The sequence below is a fragment of the Diplotaxodon limnothrissa genome, linkage group LG11 (assembly GCF_057381915.1).
Source record: "Diplotaxodon limnothrissa isolate DT_005_m linkage group LG11, D_limnothrissa_male_GT1.1, whole genome shotgun sequence".
Lineage (NCBI taxonomy): Eukaryota > Metazoa > Chordata > Actinopteri > Cichliformes > Cichlidae > Diplotaxodon > Diplotaxodon limnothrissa.
Window position 1 is genome coordinate 13806812 of NC_140606.1, and position 24811 is coordinate 13831622.

At 41.8% G+C, this 24811-nt stretch overlaps 1 protein-coding gene across 2 annotated transcripts in view; it reads left to right on the top strand.

Moving 5' to 3' along the window:
* Nucleotides 1-9020: 9020 nt before the first annotated feature.
* The window catches only part of zhx2a (zinc fingers and homeoboxes 2a), a 28603-nt gene continuing 12812 nt past the window's right edge, over nt 9021-24811 (top strand). The window contains exons 1-2 of one of the 2 annotated variants that reach the window (XM_085366220.1): nt 9021-9406; nt 10968-11020. The gene's annotated coding sequence lies outside the window, so the exon portion shown is untranslated. The remainder of the gene's footprint in view (nt 9407-10967; nt 11021-24811) is intronic. The other variant, XM_085366219.1, reaches the window with a different exon arrangement.

The following is a 24811-nucleotide window of genomic DNA, read 5'->3' on the forward strand; positions in this document are numbered from 1 at the left end:
TCCCATACTACACACTGAACAAACCATTCTTGTATTCTTCGGGTTTTCCACCACTCTTCTTATATTTGCTGTGGCAGCAGATTGCAGTACATTCTGCTCTCGTGCACTTCCCAAGCCAACAAACAGTCATTGACAGTCACTCACTGAACGCATCAATTTGTCAAGTGTGTGATGGTGAGAAAAGTTGCCTTTCATGTGTAGTTAACTGCAATACTTTACCTTAACATGACCCTCACTGTCACTTGTACAACAAAAATAGTGAATATGACCACTTTCCAGCAGAATTACACAGCCTCGACATGTACTCATGAAATCTTCCAAATTTGTAAATTTATGGTTCAGTGTAGCGTGTTCACATTCTTCACCTGTCCAGGGACTGCCCATCTACCTGCCACATGGAGGCAGTGTACAAAGTATGTGCAACAACCAGTCTGCGGGCCACTCTTGCTTCTGCTGTTATTGGTCCATCAGCTAGCTGCGTAGAAGAATGAAGTTATAACACACAAAGCTGAATGTAACCAAATGTTAAAAACAATGACAAGTATCTAGCATGGTTAGTGCTGTTCATATTGTATTGTTTGATCTTTTATGGCTTTTTTTCCCACAGTTCTCCTGTTCCCAGTTAGCTCCTCAGTCAATCCCTTCCGTATTCCCACGCATTTCTCAACCAATCAACATTCGTGAAATGCTTATGTCATCAGTGATGCACAGTCAGTCAGGCTCTTTCTGGCCTGCACGAGAGCATGTCTGAGGTGGGTGAACCCCCTGTCCTAACAAAAACGTGTATGCAGACGGACAAATTTGCGGAACTATAAATTAGCCATAACTATACCTTGCTGGAAGCAGATGACATATGGGTATGCCGGAGCAGGAATAGGAAAGAAAAGGAGAGGGAGCAACAATAGAGTTCAGCAAGAGAGTTTAGACTGACTGGTTTCATTGTGCTGATCTGGGCCCGAAGTGCCACTTAGCCAAATGATGACAAGTAAAGAGACAGTTTGTTGCTCACACCTTAAAATAAATAAGTGGCTGTAAGTTTCTTGGAGCCACTCTTTCATTGTCTGCACCCTTGCTTTGTTTTTTGCTTTCTAAAAAAAATCATTTTTCTCATTATTGTCTCCACTGTCTTCATCTTTTGCCCATCATCTTCTCTTGTTTCCCTGCATCACGCTTTCTGCTTACCTATCCCTGTGATTTCAGCTAATCGGCTTTGCCTCTGCTATCTCTCCCTCTGCTCCCACCCCCAACCCCAACCCCTCCCCTTCGGATACTCAAAGCCATATCTAATTGTAACCATCTGTGTGTTTGATGATTACAGTGGTAGCTCTGTCAGACTCTGAGAAACGCAAGTATAGCACAGAGAGGCGGCACCTACACATGCACGTGTGTGCAGATAAACACACACATACAGACACACACACATCTGTGCCATTGATGACTCCAGAGAAGAAGGGAAAAAAACGCATAGGAAGCAATTTCAAAGTGTCTCCTCCCAATTCATGTCACTGTGGTAAATATTTTCATATCATGGTTTTGTGAAGTGACAGTGGTCCAAACCGCAAGGATAAGGATTTCACAGAAATGGAAATGGGGGTGACAAATCGTTGGATAAATGGTCCTCTTCCTCTTTTCTGTATGCCCTGGGAAAATATAATAGTGCCAGGCTTTGTGCATTGTGCTGCTGATTTTCTCAATTAGAAAGAATGCTGTTTTTGTCCTCCAAAACAAAAGAATTACATGGATTTGAAATTAAAGAAAGCTGGGGCAAAGAGGGAAGAGAGGCAGGAGCAGAGGGCATGAGAGAAGAGGAAGAGCGGCGATCTGGTTTCCTGCTTGTTAAGAGGAGAAGAGTAAGGGTTTGGGCTTTTTTCCTCATCAAGTTAGTAGAAGCAGATGGGAATCTCAAAAACACATTTGAGAAAATGCCGTTGTATATTCTCACTTATAATCACCTATTGAAACCCAAAGAAATCTGAGACTCTCTGTTCCTCTGAAGGATGTAGTAGAAAGAAGGATCCAGGTTTCTCGCATTTTCTTTCTGCTGCCATTTAAAAGTAAATCCACTTAAGTTTATTACTCTGGTATAAATGCCCTGTCCTCCAAAGCACATTGTTATAAACACATTAAGTAGTTCCTTTAAAAATTTTTAAAATGCTTGATAAATATTTTGACCTACGAAGGCCAAGTTATAGGTTGTATGTGCAGTCCGTTCTGGGCCACTCCAGTGGCACTCCAGCACGACCATTAGAAAGCTGGATTTTCTTACAGCGCTGTGCTACTTTGGATTGTGCTCTCAAGTCGAGCGAAATGAGCAAGTAGTCGTTACGGTTTTGCTGTCAATAAGAATTCAATTCAATTCAATTTTATTTATATAGCGCCAAATCATAACAACAGTCACCTCAAGGCACTTTATATTGTAAGATAAAGCCCGTACAATAATAAAAAACCTGACAATCATATGACTCTGTATGAGGAATCACTTTTGCGACAGTGGTAAGGAAAAACTCCCTTTTAAAAGGAAGAAACCCATGGTAGACCCCGGCTCAGGGAGGGGCAGCCATCTGCTGGGACCATTAAGAGGTGAGGGGAGGAAGACAGGACAAAGACACGCTGTGGAAAAGAGCTACAGATGAATAATAACTAAGAACATGTGAAAGGAGTAAGGAAAACATTTGTGGAGGAAGACAACTTTCAAAAGACCTGTAGCTAAGAGTATATTAATGGTTCTGCTTATAAGCTATGACTAAAAGTGAATGCAGTATGTACAATTTTCTCCAATAAGGAGTCTAAATTCTTTCAGCTTGTTAGTGAAGATTGGTGTAAAAAACATGAAAGACAGGAAATATTAGTCGCTCTCCTGCCAGGCAGTGAGCCCTCTGCTACTGCCAGTTTGGTCCGCTCACCAGTTTATAAGCGTTTAGTGTTCTCCAGTTAAGAACTATGCAGCCACTCTTAAAAATGCAGACACACAGATGCTAAGGTGGTGAGCAGATGTGCACGAGCTGGTAATTCTGGACCATGATCAGCATGTGAACAAGCACTTGGCGTGGATGCAGTGGATTCTAGTTTATGAAAATGCTTTCTGTTGAATATGTTGCATCATTAAGATGACAGAAAGTGAAGCTCTTTACAAGAAAGAACTAGATCTTGGCAGTAGGCTAAACAAGGGGATCCTAAGATTCTCCGGAGACTGAGACAGGACCATCTGATACTACAATCCAGGATGCATTCCTACCTAAAACACACCGACAGAGGATTTATGCATAGCTCTTATTCCAAAAATGTTACCGGTTCCACTTTTTAGCTGCTCAACTCTGCATCCTGTTTCTCATTTCTTCTTGTCTAGCTCTTGAGATATTTTACCAAGCTGCTTTGCCAGAACACGCTGTGGGAGCGCAGCTGTAAGAACATGTTCTCTTTAGCCACCCAGCCATCCCTTCCTCTTCCTTGTATCTTTCTGCCATTCCTTCTCATCTCCCTCTCCCTCTTCATAGTATCCCCACTCTTCATTTCCTGTATCATGGTTGTATCGGGATGTGTGTGTGTAATGTGGGAAGAGCCTTGACAGGATTTATAAACTCCCAATGGATCAGCTGTCTGTGAATGTATTGTTACCAAAGCAGCTTCTTGATAATATTACAGCTGTCTAATGTGTGAATGGGCCAAAACTTCTCGCAGGGGAAGAACATGCACAACTTGGAGACAACATCTAAACACATTCACATCATTCATTAACTACATCCTCCACAGAGCTCATTACAAATGAAGACTCTCCAGTCTCACCTTTTGAGACTTTTAAACAAGTCAGCATGCTTTTGAATGTTTTCTCTCATATTTATGTACACTGTTATGGTCATGCTCATACTCCAGGCCTAAATTTGAAATAATGGGGTCAGTGTCTGTGCAAGTCCCTGAGAGCCAAAAGCTCCTCTAAACATTATTTTCTTTTTCTCTTTTCTTGGCTCTGTATGATGTCACTGTGAGCCAGTATCCCGAGCACACAGCTCAAGCTGTGATCATAGAACAGCCACCCAGCTGCTGTTTATACCTTGTGTTTATAAGAGACAGCCAATCAGAAGAAGGTTTGCTTAAAGGGAGGAGCAGAGTTGTTTAGGACAGCTGATGAACTCTGGGGCAGCACTGCAGTCTAAGATAAGATAAATGCGGGTTATTTTGAGCCGTGGATCATGTAAAGCTTCTCTTGTAGTCAAGAATAAAAAAAGTTGAGAAAGAACTTAGCATAACAGGTCCAAAAGGCCAAGCTTATATTATTTCTGGAAGCCAAAAGAACCCAAGCACTTATTGGTACTAACAAATTAATAATAATAAAGATAAAAACATTAGTGAGGTGGCACTGGTGGTGCTGTTGTGAATGGATCGCATATTTGAGGGGATGACAGAGTGGGAAAACTGAGACTTACCACGTGTGTTAGAAGTGGTCAAAATTGTATGTGTCCTGGCATGAGGATGGTAAAATGGTATGCCATATGACAATCTGCAGCCTTCTATATTACGTTTCACTTGGACCGGAGGCAAACTCAGAGAAAATAACCATTTTTAAACTTAATTGTTGTTTCAGCACAGTTTTTTCAACATGCTAAGCTGGAGAATCCACCAAAGCAAGTTCAATCTGTGTCAATTTTAAGGTCTTAAGACCTTTGTGATATAGATTTTTAATGCTTAGGCATCTGGGTCTGAACACATCATCTTGTCACTCCATGCACTAGCCCTAGGCTGTGTAAGAGGAAGCTACCAATAGCTGGTCAGGAAACATTTGTGTGTTTTTTTTTTTTAGCAAAGCCTGAAGACTGACAAATGTTTCTGTTCTGATGATGTGTTCTTTTTAATAAGCCTGTTGGTTACAAAGGAAAAATTAACTTGGAAAACTCACACAGGCTAGCTTTATTATTATTTGTATTAGTCAAAAATCAAATGTCTAACAAATTAAAATCCAGCAGATAAACACTGTTTGAAACTTAAGCATCACTCTACATATATGAATCTACACAAGAGAGATTTTTCCATGTTACATAATCACTATGAGCAAGCTTCCGTGCACATACCACATGCTGACACTTTCATTTCAACAAACCACCCTGTCAGAATACTATATCATTATTAAATCAGCTTTCCTTGAATGCATCTCCCTCTTTCTTTCTCAGTCTTTGAACCTCTCCCAGCTCTTTTCAACTCTATAGTTCCTGCAGTGATATTAATCTTGTCAGAATCAGGAATAAGTAAAGGAATAAGTAATAAGTTAAAAATGTTCGTCATATTTGGAGTTGTCTTTGAGGCCGCAAATATACTGGCTGACTAACATGTTAAAGACATCTTTATTTAAAAATATAAATGACAGTTAACGTCACTGTTTAGCTGGCAGCACCTCCAGTCTTCACAGTGTGCACATCCAAACACAACAGCTCGATGCCAGTCAGGCGTGATGCTACAGTTATTTGGCACCATCTAGTGACCATTTTTATCTATCACGATTATCTTGGGAAGAGTAATGATTTTCTGATCTGCACACAAGTCCTGATGCACATCTGTTTCTACCATTAAAAACACAGAAAAAATGAAGATGAAAATATTTCTATCAAGTTTCTCGTAATAAAGTTTGTCATACCTGATTCCCTTTCATACAGCTGCCAGTGTGCATTAGCATAAAAAAAGATCTTTTGGATGAAATAATTAAAAAAATAATATATATGCCTAAAATTTTGATTTTAAGCAGTCTGATCACTTGAAATATTTCCATGTAAATTTGTTCCCTAAGCACAATGTAAAACATTAAATCTCATCAAATCTGGTCAAATGAAATTTACTCAGCTGGTATACAGTGCCAAGCATATTTTGCTTAATGATCAATTATTTTAATAAATAAACCTCTATTTTATATATTTAAAATGCATTTAACTTGCACAGAATTATAACTGTTCTGCTTGACAGATATCATGCTGGAAGGCTTAAAATGTAACCATAAATATGCATCTCAGCTAGCATTTTACAGCAAAGAAGGAAGTGAGATCTTCAAATGAAAGAGCAGCAAACTCAGTGTAGTACGGTACCACAGTTAGAGACGCACATTTTACCCACACTTTTAAAGGGAACTTATCTAAAGTGTTGAATACACAAAGGTTTCTATGAAAACTTTGCCACTGGCTCAGCATGCAGGAGAACTTCATGTAATTGCGTTTTTTTGTTTTTGTTTTTTTTGTTACACAACACATCTTGTGAGTTAACTCTCATTTTATGTGCATGAGCTTTCTTCTTAGCAAAGAAACAGATGTCTTCTAATTCAATTACTTATCCTTTGTGCTAAGTCATTTATCAAAAAGAGTTTAAGGCCCACTCAAGCCTTGGCGAGTGTTTCAGCAGACATTATCTACAATAAAAACGCACAAGACTTCAACCTCCTCAAAGTAAGCAGCTCTTACCTCTGTATTTCTTAACAATGACCCTAGATAGTTGTGTACAACTGAAGCTTTAATGAACTTGTGGGCTTGTCCTAGTCAATGTCTGTTCTGTTCTTGTTTAATTTTATAAAGAAAAATGTCCGTGATGAACTAAAACTAAAACCTTAAGACTGCACTGCATATATTTGACCCCAAAACACTTGTTTGCTAAATGAAACATTTTTAAATATTCAAAGAGTGTGTGAAATGCCCCCAACAGAAATGCAACTGGTTGAAGATCTGACTGCACTGACCTGTTCTAAAAAAATGCTGACAGGTAGGCAAGAAAACCTCTCCCTGTTATATTTTGATAACATGGTGCTTTACAGTATTTCCCCAAGGGCCACATGAGATCAAGACATATTGTGACAGGTCAATTAATTTCATCTACTTCAGCAGAAAATCCTTAACGATATCAAGGCTCAACTAAACCACTGTAGGTACAGATTAGGCAGGAAAGACACCGGTGAAGAGGCACTTAGCTTTAAGAACTAGCGTGATCCCAGCATCATTCAAACAGTGGGGCTGTTTTGTGGCAAAGGATCTGTGCGGACAGTTTGATCATTAAACTCAAGTCCTTATTTTTTAAAGTTTTTTAGTCATATCTGAAACCTTGATATTAACGATTGTGAACTTCCTCTGGAGGTGTCAGTACCAGCGCTGTAATCTTGAATCAATGGCCAAACACGACAGCCCTTCAGATTAAATATTTGCGTTCATTTAGCCAGATGAGTTTGTAGATTATCTGCTCTAAATGCAAATAACAAGCTGCTGATCAAGTTTTTCCTCTTTATGACTTGACTAATCAGGAAATCAGGGACTGAAAAAAATTATATCGGACATATACTGCCCTAAATTATATAATCCAATGCATGCCATTTCTGCATAAATAACAATTTATCTATTTTTATATTTAGCTGGTATTTCTGACCTTAATATTTAAGATGATTTGTGGCTGAAATCTGAATAGAAGCCATTAGCTTATCAGCATACCACACCATCAATCAAATAAGTAGCCACAGACAAGTAGCTCTCCTGCAACAAGTTAATTAATATGCCCAATGTGCACAGAGCTAAGAAAACCAGATCAAACATCACTGGATTAACCAAGACAACAAAACAGTGGTAGCATTGTATGCAACACACTGATACTTTTAGTGACCTTTTGCAGTTGTCTTCTAAATTGCTAACTGTTTCTCTACACTGTTATTATTATTATTTTTTAATATCTGTATTTAGTGTGGGGCAGCATGGTGGCACAACAAAAATGTCCTGGGTTGGTTCAAATCCACCCTGGGGTCGGGGTCTTTAAGTGTAGAGTCTGGACGTTCTCCCAGTGTCTGCATGGGTTCTCTCTAGGTGCTCCGGGTTCCTCCCACAGTCCAAACACATGCATTCAGTGGGGTTACGTTAACTGGTGATTCTAAATTGGGCCATAGGTATGAATTTAATTATGAATGGTTGTCTGTCTCTATGTGTTAGCTCTGCTACAGACTGGCGACCTGTCCTGGGTGTACTCTGCCTCTCGTCTTATGGCAGCTGGGATTAATGAATTGATGACTGATGGATGGGATGAATTCAGTGTCCTCCTGCATTTACAGATCCCAAATCTATAAATATTTTTGTTACTTTTTTAAAATCCCAGATACTTTCCTATTCAGACCAAGTCTTTATCTTTGCACTACTTCCAAGCACTTTGCAACTTGTTCTCTAATGTGTGAATTTCTATTGTTTTTGTATATATTTCTCTTGTTTTGTATATATTTGTATTGTTTGCTATTAATTCCTGCTGTCTACTACTATTTATATTTTATTCCGGCACAGTTGGTGTGAAGCACCCACAATTTTGTTGTACATGTACAATGACAATAAAGGCCTATTCTATTCTATTCTTCATCAACCTCTTCAGTGTCTCCACATCAACAACAAGCTTCGCAGTGGCTTAATCCTGCTCATGTGTCTAAGCCAAACAATGAAAACTCCAGGGTCATTGCTCTGTAACAACCAACCCTGGCCTATCTAACCTCCACTGATCTCTGATTGTCGAACATTTCTTGACACTGACTTTTGTGAATACCAGAGAGAATCAGAGCTTCTTAATATTTCTCCTGAATCCATCAGTATGCAGTTAGAAAACATGAATGACACATGCATGGATAATCCAAGGTCAATATCAGTTCTAAAGTGAATCCAGTGGAGGTCACTGTTGCGTGGGAGCTGGTCCTCATGTGTCACCTCAGGGCAGAATTTTACCAACACAAACTCCTGAGTATGAGCTGACCTCAGAGTAACCTTCTTGGATCCAGATGTAAGCGTGTTGCAGAGGCAGAGGTGAATACAGGATTCCCGTCTGCATAATGCAGGACAGCCTCCAGCTGAGAAGGCACTGCAGCAGCAGCCCCACACCTCACATCACATGCACGTTGCATACAGGGAGATACTGGAGTGGGCGTGGTAACAGGCGGGGGGCGGGACTTTAAGGGCCGCAAAAGCCCACCCCCTGAGCTTCTTAAATATTCAATTAGCTCCGAGCAGAGAGGCAGGCATCAGCACGGGGGGAAACTTGACGGCAAGAAGACTCGGTTCATTCATTTTTGGAGCAGCGGGACTGCTTCATGGAGACACTAGCACTCCTGTTGTGTTCCCGGAGAGTTGTTTCACTTTCTCCGGCCTGCCGTTAAACTTTTCACGGCCGTAACACCATGGACCCGCTGTGGACGGGCACCGGCGCTTCGGTACGGCATGCAAATACGTACTCTGACGTCGGCGATCATGTGGCTTTTGGCGTAGATCCTCCTTGTGATCGCCAATTTTTTCTTTCCTGTCGCCTGTTGTCTGCTCGGTTATCGAGCCGCCGAGAGAGTGTTTGAAACAGATTCGGCGTGTTTGTCGGCTCTCCAGCGGCTCTGGGATTGTACCGCACTACCTGAGCGTCGCGCCAAAACGGTGGGCAGGTAAGAAATGGAGAAACTCTTCTTCGTGTTTTTTTTCTCTCCCTCATCTCCCTCCTTCTCCCCACGGCTCCCCCCTCGAAAAGTCTCTCAAGTTAAAACTGCGTGTAGTTGTTTGTTTGCGCCCCTCTCGCGGCTCGTTCGGGCTTAGCGTGGTTCCCAAAACACCCACGCGCCTCTGGATAAATATTTTAACTTGTCTGGCCGCGTGAACTTTGCCTGCCCCTGCCGTTTCCACCTGCGTGCTCTCGCAACGTTTCCCGACAACTTCTTAATTGGACGTTTTCGCCTCCTCCGCGTTTCAAGTTGTGTGTTCGGTGTGTTGTGTGACCGTGGCGGGGGAAGGCAGACGGGAGGAACATCGTGCCTACTTTTCCTCCTCCCCGTGTCGACATAACCAGCAAAACATGGCCGTCCTTTGCCGACATGTTGTTACGTCGATGGCGAGAGGGGGAACATTTGGGGAGAGTATTTTTTTTTCCTCCCTGCGCCCCTCTGTCACGTTTTCGGGCTGGCCAGAGGAAACAACCGTTGGGACTCCTTACCAGCGGCGTGCACCAGCTCGCATTCAGGCGTGCTGAGGTTTGAGTGTAACTTTTGGAGTCCGACGTTGTTTATAGACTTTGATTCGTGCGTCTCTGCGATGTAGGCGTAACGTTACCCCTGGTGATGCCTCCTCCCCTCCCGAGACCGCGGTTCTTACTGCAGGCAGGCAGTGCTGTTGCAGTGGGTCTGAAACTGCTGTAAAAGCCAGGCGTGGTTCTCTTTTATTAATAATATGAAGTTTGGTCATGAGGCCCGTGGCCCAAACTGTGAGCAGCCTCTGTAGCACTCAGCTGGGGTCAGTGCTCTCTGTCCACCAGTACGTTTTTGGAAGTAACCTGCGTGTACACACTGAGGTGACACAATGCCCAAACACAAATGTTAACACATTGCCCAGTTATACATTTAGGATGTTTCCTATATTAATCGTTGTTTATTTATTTTTACACATAACAGTGCATACAGATCTGGCTCTGTCATCTTTATTACTGGATAAATACTCATTATGAACATTTGAGGTGCTTTAGGAGAGTTGGGTGATACCTCAGTCTGGCACTAAATTTCTTTACCAGCTATGCAGTAAAATGCAGTGCCGTTGGCTCTGTTAGCGCTTCATTCATGTGGGCAGTCATCATTATTATTTTCCATGCAGCACATGGGAAAAATCATTAATGTGGGTGACTGTTAAATGTTCTTATTTACCAAATAACAGACCGAGGTGTTTGTAATAAGGAAAATTAATGGTGACATTCAGTTACAGCAGTCTGCAGCAACTGCCAGTGGCACTTGTGGTTTGATTATCAGTGCGCAGATTAAATATAAAGCCACACTGCAAATACTGTCTATAATAATTAAAAGTGCACGTATAGTCGGCATGGTCACTCCCTACAAGTGAAAAAACTAGTTGGTTAAAAAAGAAAACATTCCCGCAGTTGTCTGTCTGGTGTAAATTTTTAAAATGTGTTGTTCATTTCACGCTGTTCCCTCAGCTCTACGATGACCTGATGTTTTGTGTTTCTAGGCTTTCTCTGATCAACAGCGATTCCTCCCCTCCCACCCTCTTGTGTTAAAGATGTAAGTGATTTTGATCAGAGTGCAGTTAACCCTCCTGTCAGCCGCGTTACCAGCAATTCCTCTGGGTATAAACTTGGGCTCCGCTCACTAAGCCACGCACCCTTGCTCTTTCTGTGTGAAGAGACATTTGGCTCGTGTTTTTGTTCTTCGCGTGGTTTTCCACTTGTGATCTGCCAAAATCAGAGAAGATGTTATGTAATTTGGAATGACAGCCGGATCGTTTTCATTGGTAGCTGAATAATCAGAGCGGATACCTTCTTTTCTGGATTAGAAGTACACAATCACATTTCGTTTTTTCTCTTTTCTTTTTTTAATCGTAATTTGCTTTATTGCAGAATTAAAGAACTGGCATAAAAACAAATCTGCTCTTGTTTAAAAGCTGATTTTATTTATTCTCTCCTTCCTAGCTTCCTCAACAGTCTTTCTCAATGTACTGTGACCCCTTCGAATGTCACAGCCAAAACATCCAGCTGGGAAGTGAGTCGCTCTATTTGTTCCTAGAGGCGTTTTATTCGTTTGCTCTAGTCAGATGGTGGAAAATGAACAAGACTCAGTCTGTCACAGTTATTCAAATAACGAGGGGGAAAAAAAAATCAGAGCATCAAGAATTGGTGTCAAATTATAACCGAGGAACTGAATGAAAACAAAAAGATCTTTCTGTTTGATTCACTCCCGACAGCCTGTACACAAGCTGTTCCAAATCAAAGCAAAGCCAAAAGGTGCGTTAACAGCGGGAAAAGTCAAGGCTGATGTTTTGTTTATTTAAAATAAAAAAAATAAAAATTACACACACGCTGCAACCAAACTAGCTTTTAATCTTTCAACATTGTTTTTGTATTCTGACAATGAATTGAGCGCAGTCTCGTCAAATGTGACTTTTAGAGAGGACGTGTGATATCTCATTGTTGACAGTCATCAGGATTGGCACAGATGTTGTATGTGCCAATCATGCTAGCAATCTTGTGAGATTGTCAGAGTGCAAATAAGCTAATATGGAGCAGAAAGCTATCAGTTCAGGGTTTTGGGTTTTGTTTTTTTTTTGTTGTTTCTGTTTTTGTAATAGAGAAATTCTGTATGTTGTTTTTTCCGATAAATGAAAGTGGACAGGCAGCTTGAGGGTTTTTTTTGTTTTTTTTTCCCCCTTAGGGGTCTAAGCTTCCTTGAAGGCAGAGAATGACATTAGGATTAGATAACATATTTGATCAGATTGAACTGTTCTTGGTTTTTGGATTGCTTTTCTCTTCCCAGTCCAGCTCTTGTGTAATTTGTCATACCTTCCCTTCCTTAAGTATGGTTGCTTGACAGCCACCCTTTCACTAAGACCATTCCTGATGAGACTTTAGTAAACAGTAGATGGCTCAACTGAAGCGTCAGATGCATCTGTGCATTTCATTACGTATTACATTTGCTGCCCTGGATGTTAGGCCTGCCACTTCTTTTATCCTCCAACAGAACACTACACGCCATGGAGAGACATGCAGGTTTTTGGCTAATAGCTCTTTGGGAATCATCTTGTTGGTGCAAAAATGTTATTTTGCACCTCTCAGACTTCTATCTTTGGCATATTTTTAAAAAAAAAAGTAAATTCAACTAAAGAAAGGACAGAATGATGTTTTTGTGACAGGCTGCTAGTAACAAAAGAAACCTATTAAAATTGGTTATTTGATAAGTCGTCTGTTATGTTTGCACACAATAGTTCATATATCTTGAGTTGGATGCCTACTGGAATTCATAGATCAGTGTTAAATCTCTTAACAAACAAAAATCCTCTGAAGCAAATGTGGTGAATCAAGACTTTTATACAGTACTATATATAATGTGTACTTTTAAAATATACTTTCTTTTCTGCTGTTGTCAGCATTTGAAGTAAGCAACAGGTTTCCACATTAACCCCGGGCAGATTGTTGTAGTTTGTTTAACTCAAACAATAATCTGAAGCACGATAACATCAGAGCCTGTTCAATTTACAGTGACAGTTTGGAGGGTGTAATGATGGGAAATTTGTGTTAAAAGGGGTCATTGCCATAATGTACGCTTAGTAGCTCGATGGGTGTCTGCTTGATTTTTTATTTTTATTTTTTTACAGCCGTATGTTAACAGTGAACCATCAACCCACGTTGCTTGTTTTTTTTGTTTTTTTTTTCCCTCCAGGTTTATGCATCCGGATAGAAATAATATAAACTGCATGTGAGTGCACAAGCATCAATTTATGGTCACACATTTTTATGTTTGTCTTTAGCTCACGCTTGTATTCCACAATCTACGGCTGCTGTTTTTTAGAGACTAGCAGACCTGTCGTGGGTTTTTAACACAGACTTTTTTTTTTTTTTTTTCTTTTACACTAATTGGGAATGCATTTCCTGACCACACATCACATTTCCACATCAAACTGTGAGTCCTATAATGGCTGTCCATTCTCTTGGTGAAACACTGGAATGAGTCATCACGGGTTGGAGGATGGAGGTTGTTGCTGTCATCACGGCCTGTCGTGCTCAGCTTGGCACAGTACTGACATCACCAGCATCTACGCTGTGCTTTGTTCCAGTGTTTTCTCAGTTCAGGTCCTCCTCTCCGCTGTGCTTCCGCCGGCTTCTCAGACGTGTTGTTAGGTGACTAAGGCAACCACAGAGATGAGCTCATCACCTGTAGGTGGGGCTGAGAGGGAGGATGTGAGGAGACAACTTAGGGAAAACAAGAAATCAACACTTGTATTAGAGACGACTTGTGATGTCTGAGCTTGGTACACAAGAAGACGTTGGTTAGCACTTACCGTACTGAAAGTGATGCAGATGGACAACTGGAGCCAATGGAGACTTGAGCCTCACACGCATTTTAACCTGTAAAAGTAATTCTCCATGTTAGCATCAGGTCGATATTTCAGCTTAAAAGAGCTGCCATTCGTCAGCTCAGGACCTAGTTGAATTCCTTGAAATATTCCCCCACAGCAGAAACATTTCCAGGTAAAGCACACAAAAGGTCGCAGCGTTCTTAACCGCTGACAGTTTTACGTTTCCACTAAGGCAATCCCCATCTCTTAATGGATCACTTGATATGGTGTCGCCCGCTCGTTCTCTTGAAAATCTTATCGCCGAATAGGGGGCGGGTCACGGATAAGGAACTGAATGTACGTTTACAATGCTGGAAATTCAAACTGAATGAAGGGTGTCGAGGAGAAAACTGGTGACACGGAGAGAAAGAAGGGGTGACAAAGAAAAGAAAGGAGACACTAGAGCCAGAATGTCTAAGCAGTGTGAGAGAGAGAGAAACAAGAGACAGTCTAGCATTGAGACTGCAAGATAGGTGGGTGTGTGTGGGAGAAAACTGTACACTGGAACCCACCATTAATATCTGCAGTCAGTCATTTTATAAGCAGTGGATCATTGTATTTTATTAAAGTGTTCACTGCTTAATTGCCACATTGCTATTCACCAATAGGCTTAAATAATTCTTTTTTTTCCTTGTGTAAGGATTTTACCCTCCTGTGTACATCATCCATCAGCCAGTGGTCTTGTTTCTCACAGCTTCTGCCGCAGGGTCAAACTTAAAATAAGTTGTGCTGAACAAATCCACTGGTGAAATCTGAACTTAACAACCACCACATGGAAGTTAAACAAAAAAAAAAGTTGGGTTTTATCTTCCTGCACACAGTCATGTAGACCATTTGTGCCTGAGGATGTGTACACACTGGCTTCCCTGCTACCATTAGGCTGTGTCCTCAAGAATTTCAAGTTTAAGGGAAAGGGAGAGGGTGCTTGGAGAAGAGGGAGCTTGCTAAAAGGCTTTCTGCACTGCACCACGTCAACCAGTGGAAACGCTCAGACACACCCCTTCTGCACAGCCGAGCCCAATGGGGAAAGGCTGGAGATCGTTCACAACATAAGCCACACCCACTGCAGGGAAGGCAGAGATTGACAGGTGGGAAATCCATCCGCACAGAGCATTGACTGCTCACCGAGGCTCGTGGCAAACACGAAACACTCCATTGCAAGGTAGTTTAGAGAAATGTGGAGGCAGAGTGTCCTCTGCATATTGAGGACATACTATATGCAAACATCACACCGCATTACGCTACAGTGCAATTTCACTTGGGGCAAACTTTGGACTAAAGCTTTAAAAATCCCTCTCATGTTCTGTTGTTGACCTGATTTGACCTTTGCCCTACTTAATTTGTTCCCTAAATATAACCGAATAATCACATTTTTGCCCTTCCCGGAGGGATCGGAAAAGCCTAATATAGTAAGGTTTGGCAAGTCGTTTAAGCTTTTAAAAGTGTGTGGAGTACAAGAGTTTTATCTGACGGGAGAGTGAAAAAAAGAGTGCACAGCTGGGGTGGGTGTGGTTGCAGTGGATGAGTAGTGTGCAAAGAGGAACACAGAACCAATTCGCCTAAACAAAAAAAAATGTTAATGAGAGATATATTTTTAAACTTTTTTTTTTTTCCCCATTTGTGGTTACCCAACACCACATGTGCTATCAATTCCTTACTTCTTGTAGTTGCTGTATCAAATGAGTGCTCAATGACATTTTGGCCCTCATCATTTGGGTCGCCAGGGGAACCTCATCAACGAGTGTTCATCACAATTGTTATGACATATGTTATAATGACAACAGTCCTATAAAATGACAGGTAAAACGTTACTCTAGAAATGGCAGAGACCAAGTTTGTTTGTGTAACAATGCCTAAGACTGAGCTGATGGTTATGAAGTAAATATAAATACTGTAACTAGCTTCTACACTCTTTCAGCCTGCAGTTAACTGCTGGTATCCCAAGTCTGACTCGCAGCTGTACGCATACGTCTCGGTCATGTCAGCAAAGCTTAAGCACCAGGCTGCTCTGCTAGTAAAGTTAGCTAATGGCAAATATGATGATAGTGGAATTTACATTATTCAAGTGTCTCCTTGCCACACATTACACTAGCTTAGCAGGCCTCAGGTACTGTCCCCTGGACTAGGGTCCCAAGTAAATCCTAGTGGCAATAGCTGCCCACATGTAAGTTGTGACTGTGTACGTGTTGCACAATAGTGTTGGCTACAAGTCCGTTTCTGTCACACTTCAGGCAACACAAAATCTAAGATAGCCCACCATAGTGTGACTCATATGTTTAAGATGCATCCCATAAGAGTCCAGTAATGTGGGATCCAATGCCATACAAATATATTTATTTTTTAGGATCTAGCGCCCCCCCCCCCCCCTTTTTTTTTTTTTTTCCAAAGACTAAACTCTTTAAAAAAAAAAAAAAAAAAAAAAAAAAAAAAAAAAAATCAACATTGAGTTGGATTATTCACATCGCAGCTGTCGTGACACTGATTGACCTCTGCAGCATCTCTGCTCTTGGATGCAAGCACACACTCACGCACATTTTCTGTTGGTTACAGTGTTACCATAGTAACACAACCATCGGGTGCAGAGTGGGTGACACTTGGATATTTTTATAGCCTGCCCTTTTGTGTGTGTGAGAGACGGTGCTCTTGTGTAGGGCTGCCACAAACGATTATTTTGATAGTCGACTAGTCACCGATTATTTTTGCGATTAGTCGACTAATCAGATCATCATCCATTGGACGTACAGCGTACAGCTTATTGCACCAGCAGCATCTGGTCTTATATAACTATCATTAGCTTACAGCTTGAAGTGTTTGTGCTAACTAAAAATAAAGACAAGATGGTAGTTTATTAATTTTTAATGAAATTTGCAGATTGTTTCGGTGAAGTTTAATAAACTCCTTGCTTTCTAAAATATAACAGGACACCGGAGTATATTCTCCAGCATCTCACACTTCTGATAATCAGCTGTCTGCTTGACAGTTTTAGCTGTGCAAAAACTATAACTTTAATCTCAGCCAAACCGATTTACTCAGGAACAAATAAAATACTAAAGAAAGCCAAACAATAACATTTTTAAGTTATCTAAGTGACTTATATATATGTTTAACCTGACTAGCGAAAGACGGCGGTGGGTTTGAAAACGATTTGCCGGGAGTCCGGTGTTCTCACGGCTCTAGTTAGCCTTGCCCCCGCCTAGCTAACGAGCTAGTGGGTAACAGACGTCTCCGAAAACGTCGGAGCGCTTTTGAAAATATGCGGTGTCTTGATAAACTGGGCAGATATTTGAGGTTTACACAGCTACATTCTCGCCTGAAAATATGTTAAACGTTTATTTTGTGACCCAGAAAGAATAATAAGAGTAAAGTTAAAACTACTAGCTGCCGCCATTGTTGACAGCTGCGCTATGAATTCTGGGACACTGCTTCTTCTTCTTCGGGGTTTAACGGCAGCTGGCATCCTTGTACATGCAGTGCTGCCATCTTCTGTTTCAGTCCGTTATTACACTCTTAAATCCTACTACTCATTCCTGCGTCCTTTGTGATCTTACAAAGCTTCAAACGATGCGTCGACTATTAAATTAGTCGTCGACGATTTTAATAGTCGACATAATCGTGACTAGTCGACTAATCGTGGCAGCCCTACTCTTGTGTGTGTTCAATGAAGAGACAGGTGTGTGTGCTCGCGCAGTTTTAATGTGTGAACAAGATTAAATGGAGGACTGGATTCATGATCAAATGCAGTGTAGCCTGCTGGACGGCGTTTCCTGTGTACTGCATGGGGAACTTGTAATGAGGTCACCACAGGGATGATGAGCCTAGTTTCCTGGAGATGTCATATCAGGATTTGGTGAATTGATCTATTCTAGTAAAGAAAACTCCTGCTCAGTCCCATCAACTTTAGTAGCTTAGAGAGTACAGTAGGGCAGGTAGATTTGAAAAAAGTAGTCCTTGTACCACTATTTTAATCACGACTCCAAGATGGCACATGTAACAATAAAATGCCATTTAAGAAGCATAGGACGGGCCACATTCCCTTTTGGCAGAATCACCATTTTCATCATTAGTCTTCATACCAGCCCAGCAAAAGTAGCACTGCTCTGTTGCTATGCAGAACATACCAAGCCCTCAAACACAGTGCAGTACTTCGCTTTGCTCTAGAGGAGCCGCGTGATGAGATTTAAATTAATTCTGCGACGGTCCGAAATTCTGCTCTTCTCCCCTCCCCACATGTACACGCACACACACACACACGCCCCAACTGGGACACGTTGTATTAATGGCGACGGTGCTTCTCCTCAACCACACAAGTGAGACGTACGCATTGTCCTCCTCACTGCAGTGGCTGACTCTTGGAACAAGCAGTCAGGAGGGAAAACTCTCAAAACAAGACGGGGAGAGAGGAGCACGCCCCATACAGCAAAGCCAAAAGAGCAGTGCGTGCAATACGTTTTAGTGATAGATGTGTGACTGAGCCATGGAGTCTTTTTTTTTTTTTTTTTTTCTTTCTTCCCTGTGTTAAAGTATCAGCAAAGTCGTGTCACTCTTATAGTCGGTGCAGTTGCAGTTTTTTGGTTTCTCTGCCGCCTTCTTGTCCTCTGCTTGTTATTTTAGAGCTTCAGTGTGCCCGGTTGGATTGTACTTCATGCATGGCTTCAAGTGCGGTAACCGCAGAGGTTGCCATTCATGTGCCTTTGTGACTGGATGCCTGAAAACTCTGGTACTATGTATGTGTTACAACATCAATTTCCTCAGTCGTATTTGCTCCTCTGCTAACAATGAAATCCACCAGCTGTTTAGCTCAATCTTAGTTCAGGTTGTATAGAGCAATGAGTCAACGCTAACCATTTCACATTTCAGACCCAGTGTGGTCTTGCAAAAGACTCCTGATCAGTTTTTGCTTTATAACTTTGATTCATTGCAGTTTTTTAAGTTATCCATTAAAAAATGCTAACTTCTAGAAAAATAAAGCATTGCTATGAATTATTAGCAGTTTAATAGGTAGTGACAAGCTGGCACGTGGGCTTTATACTCCTGATAGGTGTTTTTGTGCGACAGAAGGCTGCCCTGCTTGACCAAAAGTCCGGCCTTTGAGACACTTTTATCCTTTACCCCACTTTGAGATTATGTTAATGACGTCCAGAAATAGGAGTTGAGTTGAGAGAGCTGCTGTGACTCATCTGCTCACTGTCGTTTCCTTCTCGCTACCGCTTGGATAGATGTCCCGCCTTATACCACTGTTATGTTTCTGTCATATTAAATCATGATGTCTGTCTTCATACATTAGACAGGCTCAGTGGTATGCAGGGTTTGTATTGATTTCCCCTGTGTCCTCCTCAGTATGTATGCCAGTGTGTATCTTACGCTGATTACTGCCTGGGATGATAAATGTATTCGCTGCCTGGCAGCATTAAAATGTTGCTTCTTCAGAAAGACTGCTCCACTAATATAATGCACCAAGCAGACAGACAGCTAGACAACGGGAAAGTACAGACAGACAGACGGCAGCCAGGCAGGCAGGCAAGGGGGCTGCCAGGCTGAGTATTCATACAAGTTTAATGAGCATCCAGACAGTCGGGAGTTTGTGACTCCAGCTCGGAGCTCACTCTGCACACAGATGCTGACTGGCTGATGAGGTTAGACACACTAACAAACAGGTGGGAGACTGAAGGTTTCACCTGGGTTGTGGCCGTAGCCAAGTTTGAGTACGGAGTGATTAACATTTTTGGTATTTGGTATGAAGTGAAAGTTGCCATGGCGAAAGCTCAGACAGCCAACTAGTTCACATTTCGTTCAGCTCTGCAGCTGAGGTGTTTAGAGCCAAGTAATCATTCTGGAAAGGCCTCATATTCTTTTCAAGGACACCTGATAATATATACATATACTTTTTTTTTTTAAATGCGTGAGACTTTAGAGTATCCATTAAAAAGTTTATTAAGGTATCTAGATAAACCTAGACAGTTTTTCAGCACTGTGGCTGTTAATCGTACTTGTCTTTTCCATCATTGGATTTGGGGCTCCCAAGTAGCCAGCGGGAGTGCAACCCCTCCCTCCTCTGCTGAAAATGACAGAGTAGAGAGAGGAAGAGGCTGTCTGTGCCAGTGTTTCCTCAGTGTTCACCAGTATTTACACAGGCTTTTCTCTTTGTTTGAGACAGTCCACGCACATGTTTAACTTAACTGCAACAAATCAGACTGCAGTGCGGTCTGTGTTTATGTTGTGTAATATGATGGACTTCTATCAGATTCTGAGCAGTGTCTGAGTCAAACTTGTTCTCGGCGTGTTTTTTGTTTTTGTTTTTTTTTTTAAATAAAACCGGTGACTCAGTAGTACTGACTTATGAAGCAAACTCCTCCTGATGTCATTCAGTGACTTGGTGAACATTTTTGAGAAGCTTGGAGCAGCGAGTTGAAAGCACTGAGTCATTGTTGAGGCGCGTAGAAATTGCTATAGCATACAAATACAGATGTTGCGTAAAGGAAAGCGTTGAACTTGCATCCACCCTGCTTGTGTGGGTTAAGCTCAGTGCTCCCTCTGCCCTGTTGTGCCTCAATCACCTACAGTGGGGCAAAAAAGTATTTAGTCAGCCACCGATTGTGCAAGTTCCCCCACTTAAAATGATGACAGAGGTCAGTAATTTGCACCAGAGGTACACTTCAACTGTGAGAGACAGAATGTGAAAAAAAAATCCATGAATCCACATGGTAGGATTTGTAAAGAATTTATTGGTAAATCAGGGTGGAAAATAATAATAATAATAATAATAATAATAATGGATACTTTTATTGATCCCCATGGGGAAATTACTTGTTTTTCTCTGCATTTGACCCATTCACTCAGTGAAGCAGTGGGCAGCCCACTAAGCAGGCGCCCGGGGAGCAGTGTGTAGGGACGGTACCTTGCTCAAAATAAGTATTTGGTCAATAACAAAAATACAACTCAATACTTTGTAACATAACCTTTGTTGGCAATAACAGAGGTCAAACGTTTACTATAGGTCTTTACCAGGTTTGCACACACAGTAGCTGGTATTTTGGCCCATTCCTCCATGCAGATCTTCTCGAGAGCAGTGATGTTTTGGGGCTGTCGCCGAGCAACACGGACTTTCAACTCCCGCCACAGATTTTCTATGGGGTTGAGGTCTGGAGACTGGCTAGGCCACTCCAGGACTTTCAAATGCTTCTTACGGAGCCACTCCTTTGTTGCCCGGGCGGTGTGTTTTGGATCATTGTCATGTTGGAAGACCCAGCCTCGTTTCATCTTCAAAGTTCTCACTGATGGAAGGAGGTTTTGGCTCAAAATCTCACGATACATGGCCCCATTCATTCTGTCCTTAACACGGATCAGTCGTCCTGTCCCCTTGGCAGAAAAACAGCCCCATAGCATGATGTTTCCACCCCCATGCTTCACAGTAGGTATGGTGTTCTTGGGATGCAACTCAGTATTCTTCTTCCTCCAAACACGACGAGTTGAGTTTATACCAAAAAGTTCTACTTTGGTTTCATCTGACCACATGACATTCTCCCAATCCTCTGCTGTATCATCCATGTGCTCTCTGGCAAACTTCAGACGGGCCTGGACATGCACTGGCTTCAGCAGCGGAACACGTCTGGCACTGCGGGATTTGATTCCCTGCCGTTGTAGTGTGTTACTGATGGTGACCTTTGTTACTTTGGTCCCAGCTCTCTGCAGGTCATTCACCAGGTCCCCCCGTGTGGTTCTGGGATCTTTGCTCACCGTTCCCATGATCATTTTGACCCCACGGGATGAGATCTTGCGTGGAGCCCCAGATCGAGGGAGATTATCAGTGGTCTTGTATGTCTTCCATTTTCTGATGATTGCTCCCACAGTTGATTTTTTCACACCAAGCTGCTTGCCTATTGTAGATTCACTCTTCCCAGTCTGGTGCAGGTCTACAATACTTTTCCTGGTGTCCTTCGAAAGCTCTTTGGTCTTGGCCATGGCGGAGTTTGGAGTCTGACTGTTTGAGGCTGTGGACGGGTGTCTTTTATACAGATGATGAGTTCAAACAGGTGCCATTCATACAGGTAACGAGTGGGGGACAGAAAAGCTTCTTACAGAAGACGTTACAGGTCTGTGAGAGCCAGAGATTTTCCTTGTTTGAGGTGACCAAATACTTATTTTCCACCCTGATTTACGAATAAATTCTTTACAAATCCTACCATGTGGATTCATGGATTTTTTTTTTCACATTCTGTCTCTCACAGTTGAAGTGTACCTCTGGTGCAAATTACTGACCTCTGTCATCATTTTAAGTGGGGGAACTTGCACAATCGGTGGCTGACTAAATACTTTTTTGCCCTACTGTAACTGCAGAAATCCAAAAAATGCATTCAAGGCCGGTGAGGCGGCACTGGTTCAGTGGGTCATATGAAGTGGCTCTTCAGATGCAGCTGACAGATGCATCTCCCATTCTGCCCTACCAGATGTGTGCTACAGTGCTGGATTTTGGGCAAGGCCAGTGAGAGACACTGATGGTAAGTGGTGCTCTTGAGGGCTCAAATGGTTTTGTTTTTTTTTCCCACATAAAAAGCATCCCAAGGAGGTTTTAAACTGAGCCAAAAACAGAACTGCAGTATTTTTATATCCGTTTTGTTAAATGAGCTCAGCCATAGTATTTCTCTTTGTTAAATGGCCAGAAATAACATGGCATACAATAGCTCCATATTTACATAGTAGTGTAAAGACTGTCTGCCATACTGTAAGTTTGCTTACTTTGCTTTTGGATGGTGAAAAGACTGAGAACTCTCTTCAAAGTGCTGCTCATGCCTTGAAGTCAATATTCTGGAAAGTGGGTTTTCTTTTTTCTTTTTTTTTCCTTCCCACTGACTGTACCTTGACCTTCCACAATGGCTCAGAAAAATACAAGAAATGTGCCAGTGTATGGATCCAGCAGGATTGCAAATTCCCAGACTGTCAAAACACTGAGCCTGAAATTGATTTTAGTTTTTGTCTCTAAAAGCACCAAACACAGTTGGGTGGTGTGTGTGTGTATATACAGCCTCCGTCAGGATGTAGCAGCCACTTGACTACAGCTCCACAGTTGCTATAGCGACACCATGGTAATGAGTCTGCATTTTAATGATGCCTCAGTGGGTCGTTTGAGGGGATGAGATATCTCGGGACAATGAGTGGACTTGCGAATGATGGCGTGTTGAAGGGGAATCGCGCCTTTTGATTAATGTGTAGCTGATGGAGAGATCCAGGAAAAGTATGTGAGACTCTCGCATGATCGAAGTTCAGGCCTAATATTTGCAGCTGATGGATTACCCTGAAGTCACATTGTTGCTCTTGCTCTGCCCTGCATCGTACAATCATACTACTTATCGTTCTTCTGTCCAGATTAAATTGCCATGTGATGCTTCTGGGTAAATAGAAGTATGAAATATTTAAATGGTGTTGTATACGTGGGATTCATATTTGGAAGAGGTTTTCTCGTCCTCTGTGCTTATGCGGGTTGATAGAAGAGCACCGCTGCTGCATCGACTCATTTGATTTTTACTCATGTGGATATGAGTATGAAGCTTCAGCGTGAGGCCTCCAGAATATCAATAGACTTTTTCAGTCAGATAAGCTTTTCTTTTTCCTCTCTCTTCCCACTCAGTACAATATTACCCAAGAAAAGTTTCCTATTCTCTCAGTCCTTCAGCTTTTTGTAACTGCTGCTACTTTATGAAGTTCTCATTTCCACTAAAACTCAAATAAAGAAGCTCGCAGCTTTAAAAGATTTGGATCAGAAGCTGCTTTATCTCTGGTTTCTCACTCTGTTCACGCTTGGCAGCACAATCTGATTTATGAATGATTAGTCAATATTTCTCAGGACAACTTGTCTTACAGCAGCAGACCTGTCAGCTGCATATATTTGCATACCGGCCGTGTTGCCGAGTCACAGTGATGAAAGTGTGATGATTAAAAGTTTTACTCTACATAAATAGACAACACTGGAGCACTGTTGTGGAACTTAAAATAAAAATCATCTCATCTAGTTGAATATATCTGCCACTTATGAAGGCCAAGTGAAACTGACAGACTGTAACAATAGCAGGTTTGTGTGATTTAAATAAATGTTGCTTGAGTGACAGATTGGAGAACTGGACTCGTGAGCTCCTTTAGTCAGGGGATCCAGTCATGCTGTTATGGATGGCATTATACTGGCGTTGTTTGGGTCCACTGGTCTCAAACTGTCCAGAGTCTTGAGGCAGAATCGATGCTGGGACAACACCTGACAAGACCAGGTTTGTGCTCTGTTGTAGACTAAACACAGGGAGCTACAAACCCCATGGACAGAGAGCCCTTGAACCGAATGAGACTGTTGCAGGGAATAAAACACAGGTGTAATGTATAACAGCGGTCTCCAACCTTTTTTGCGCCCGACATTATTTTCACGGACCGGCCTTTAAGTGCAACAAAATAAAACTAGTACCGGTACCAAAAAAAAAGAAGATTTATTCATAACACACGTGAAAAGACCCAGGAAAACCGAGTTAACGATAAAAACGATAACAAAATAACGCTGAAAACCGATTTTAAAAACCCTGAAAACCATACATTTCACACCTGAGCCTCAACTCTCACGGACCGGTACCGGTCCGAGGCCCGGGGGTTGGGGACCGCTGATGTATAGTATCTCGGATTTTCTTTTAATTTGTCACATATTTGTATTTATTCAGTTGCCATTTCAGAGAATTGCTGTTTGATCCAATATTCATTTTTCATTAGCCACGCACAGGAAGATGTGTCTGATCAGTGAATAATTAATCCAAATTGCAGTATAGACAACCCACCCACAGGAGGTCACGAGCCAGTGTACTGCTGGTAAATTAGAGGGTTGCATGAGGTACAAAATATTTGCCAAATCAAATATGCAGATCAGAAATAATAAGATTTTCATCCTCTGTGGCAACTTTAAAAGGAAGCAGTTGAAAGAAGAAAAAATGATTATGCTG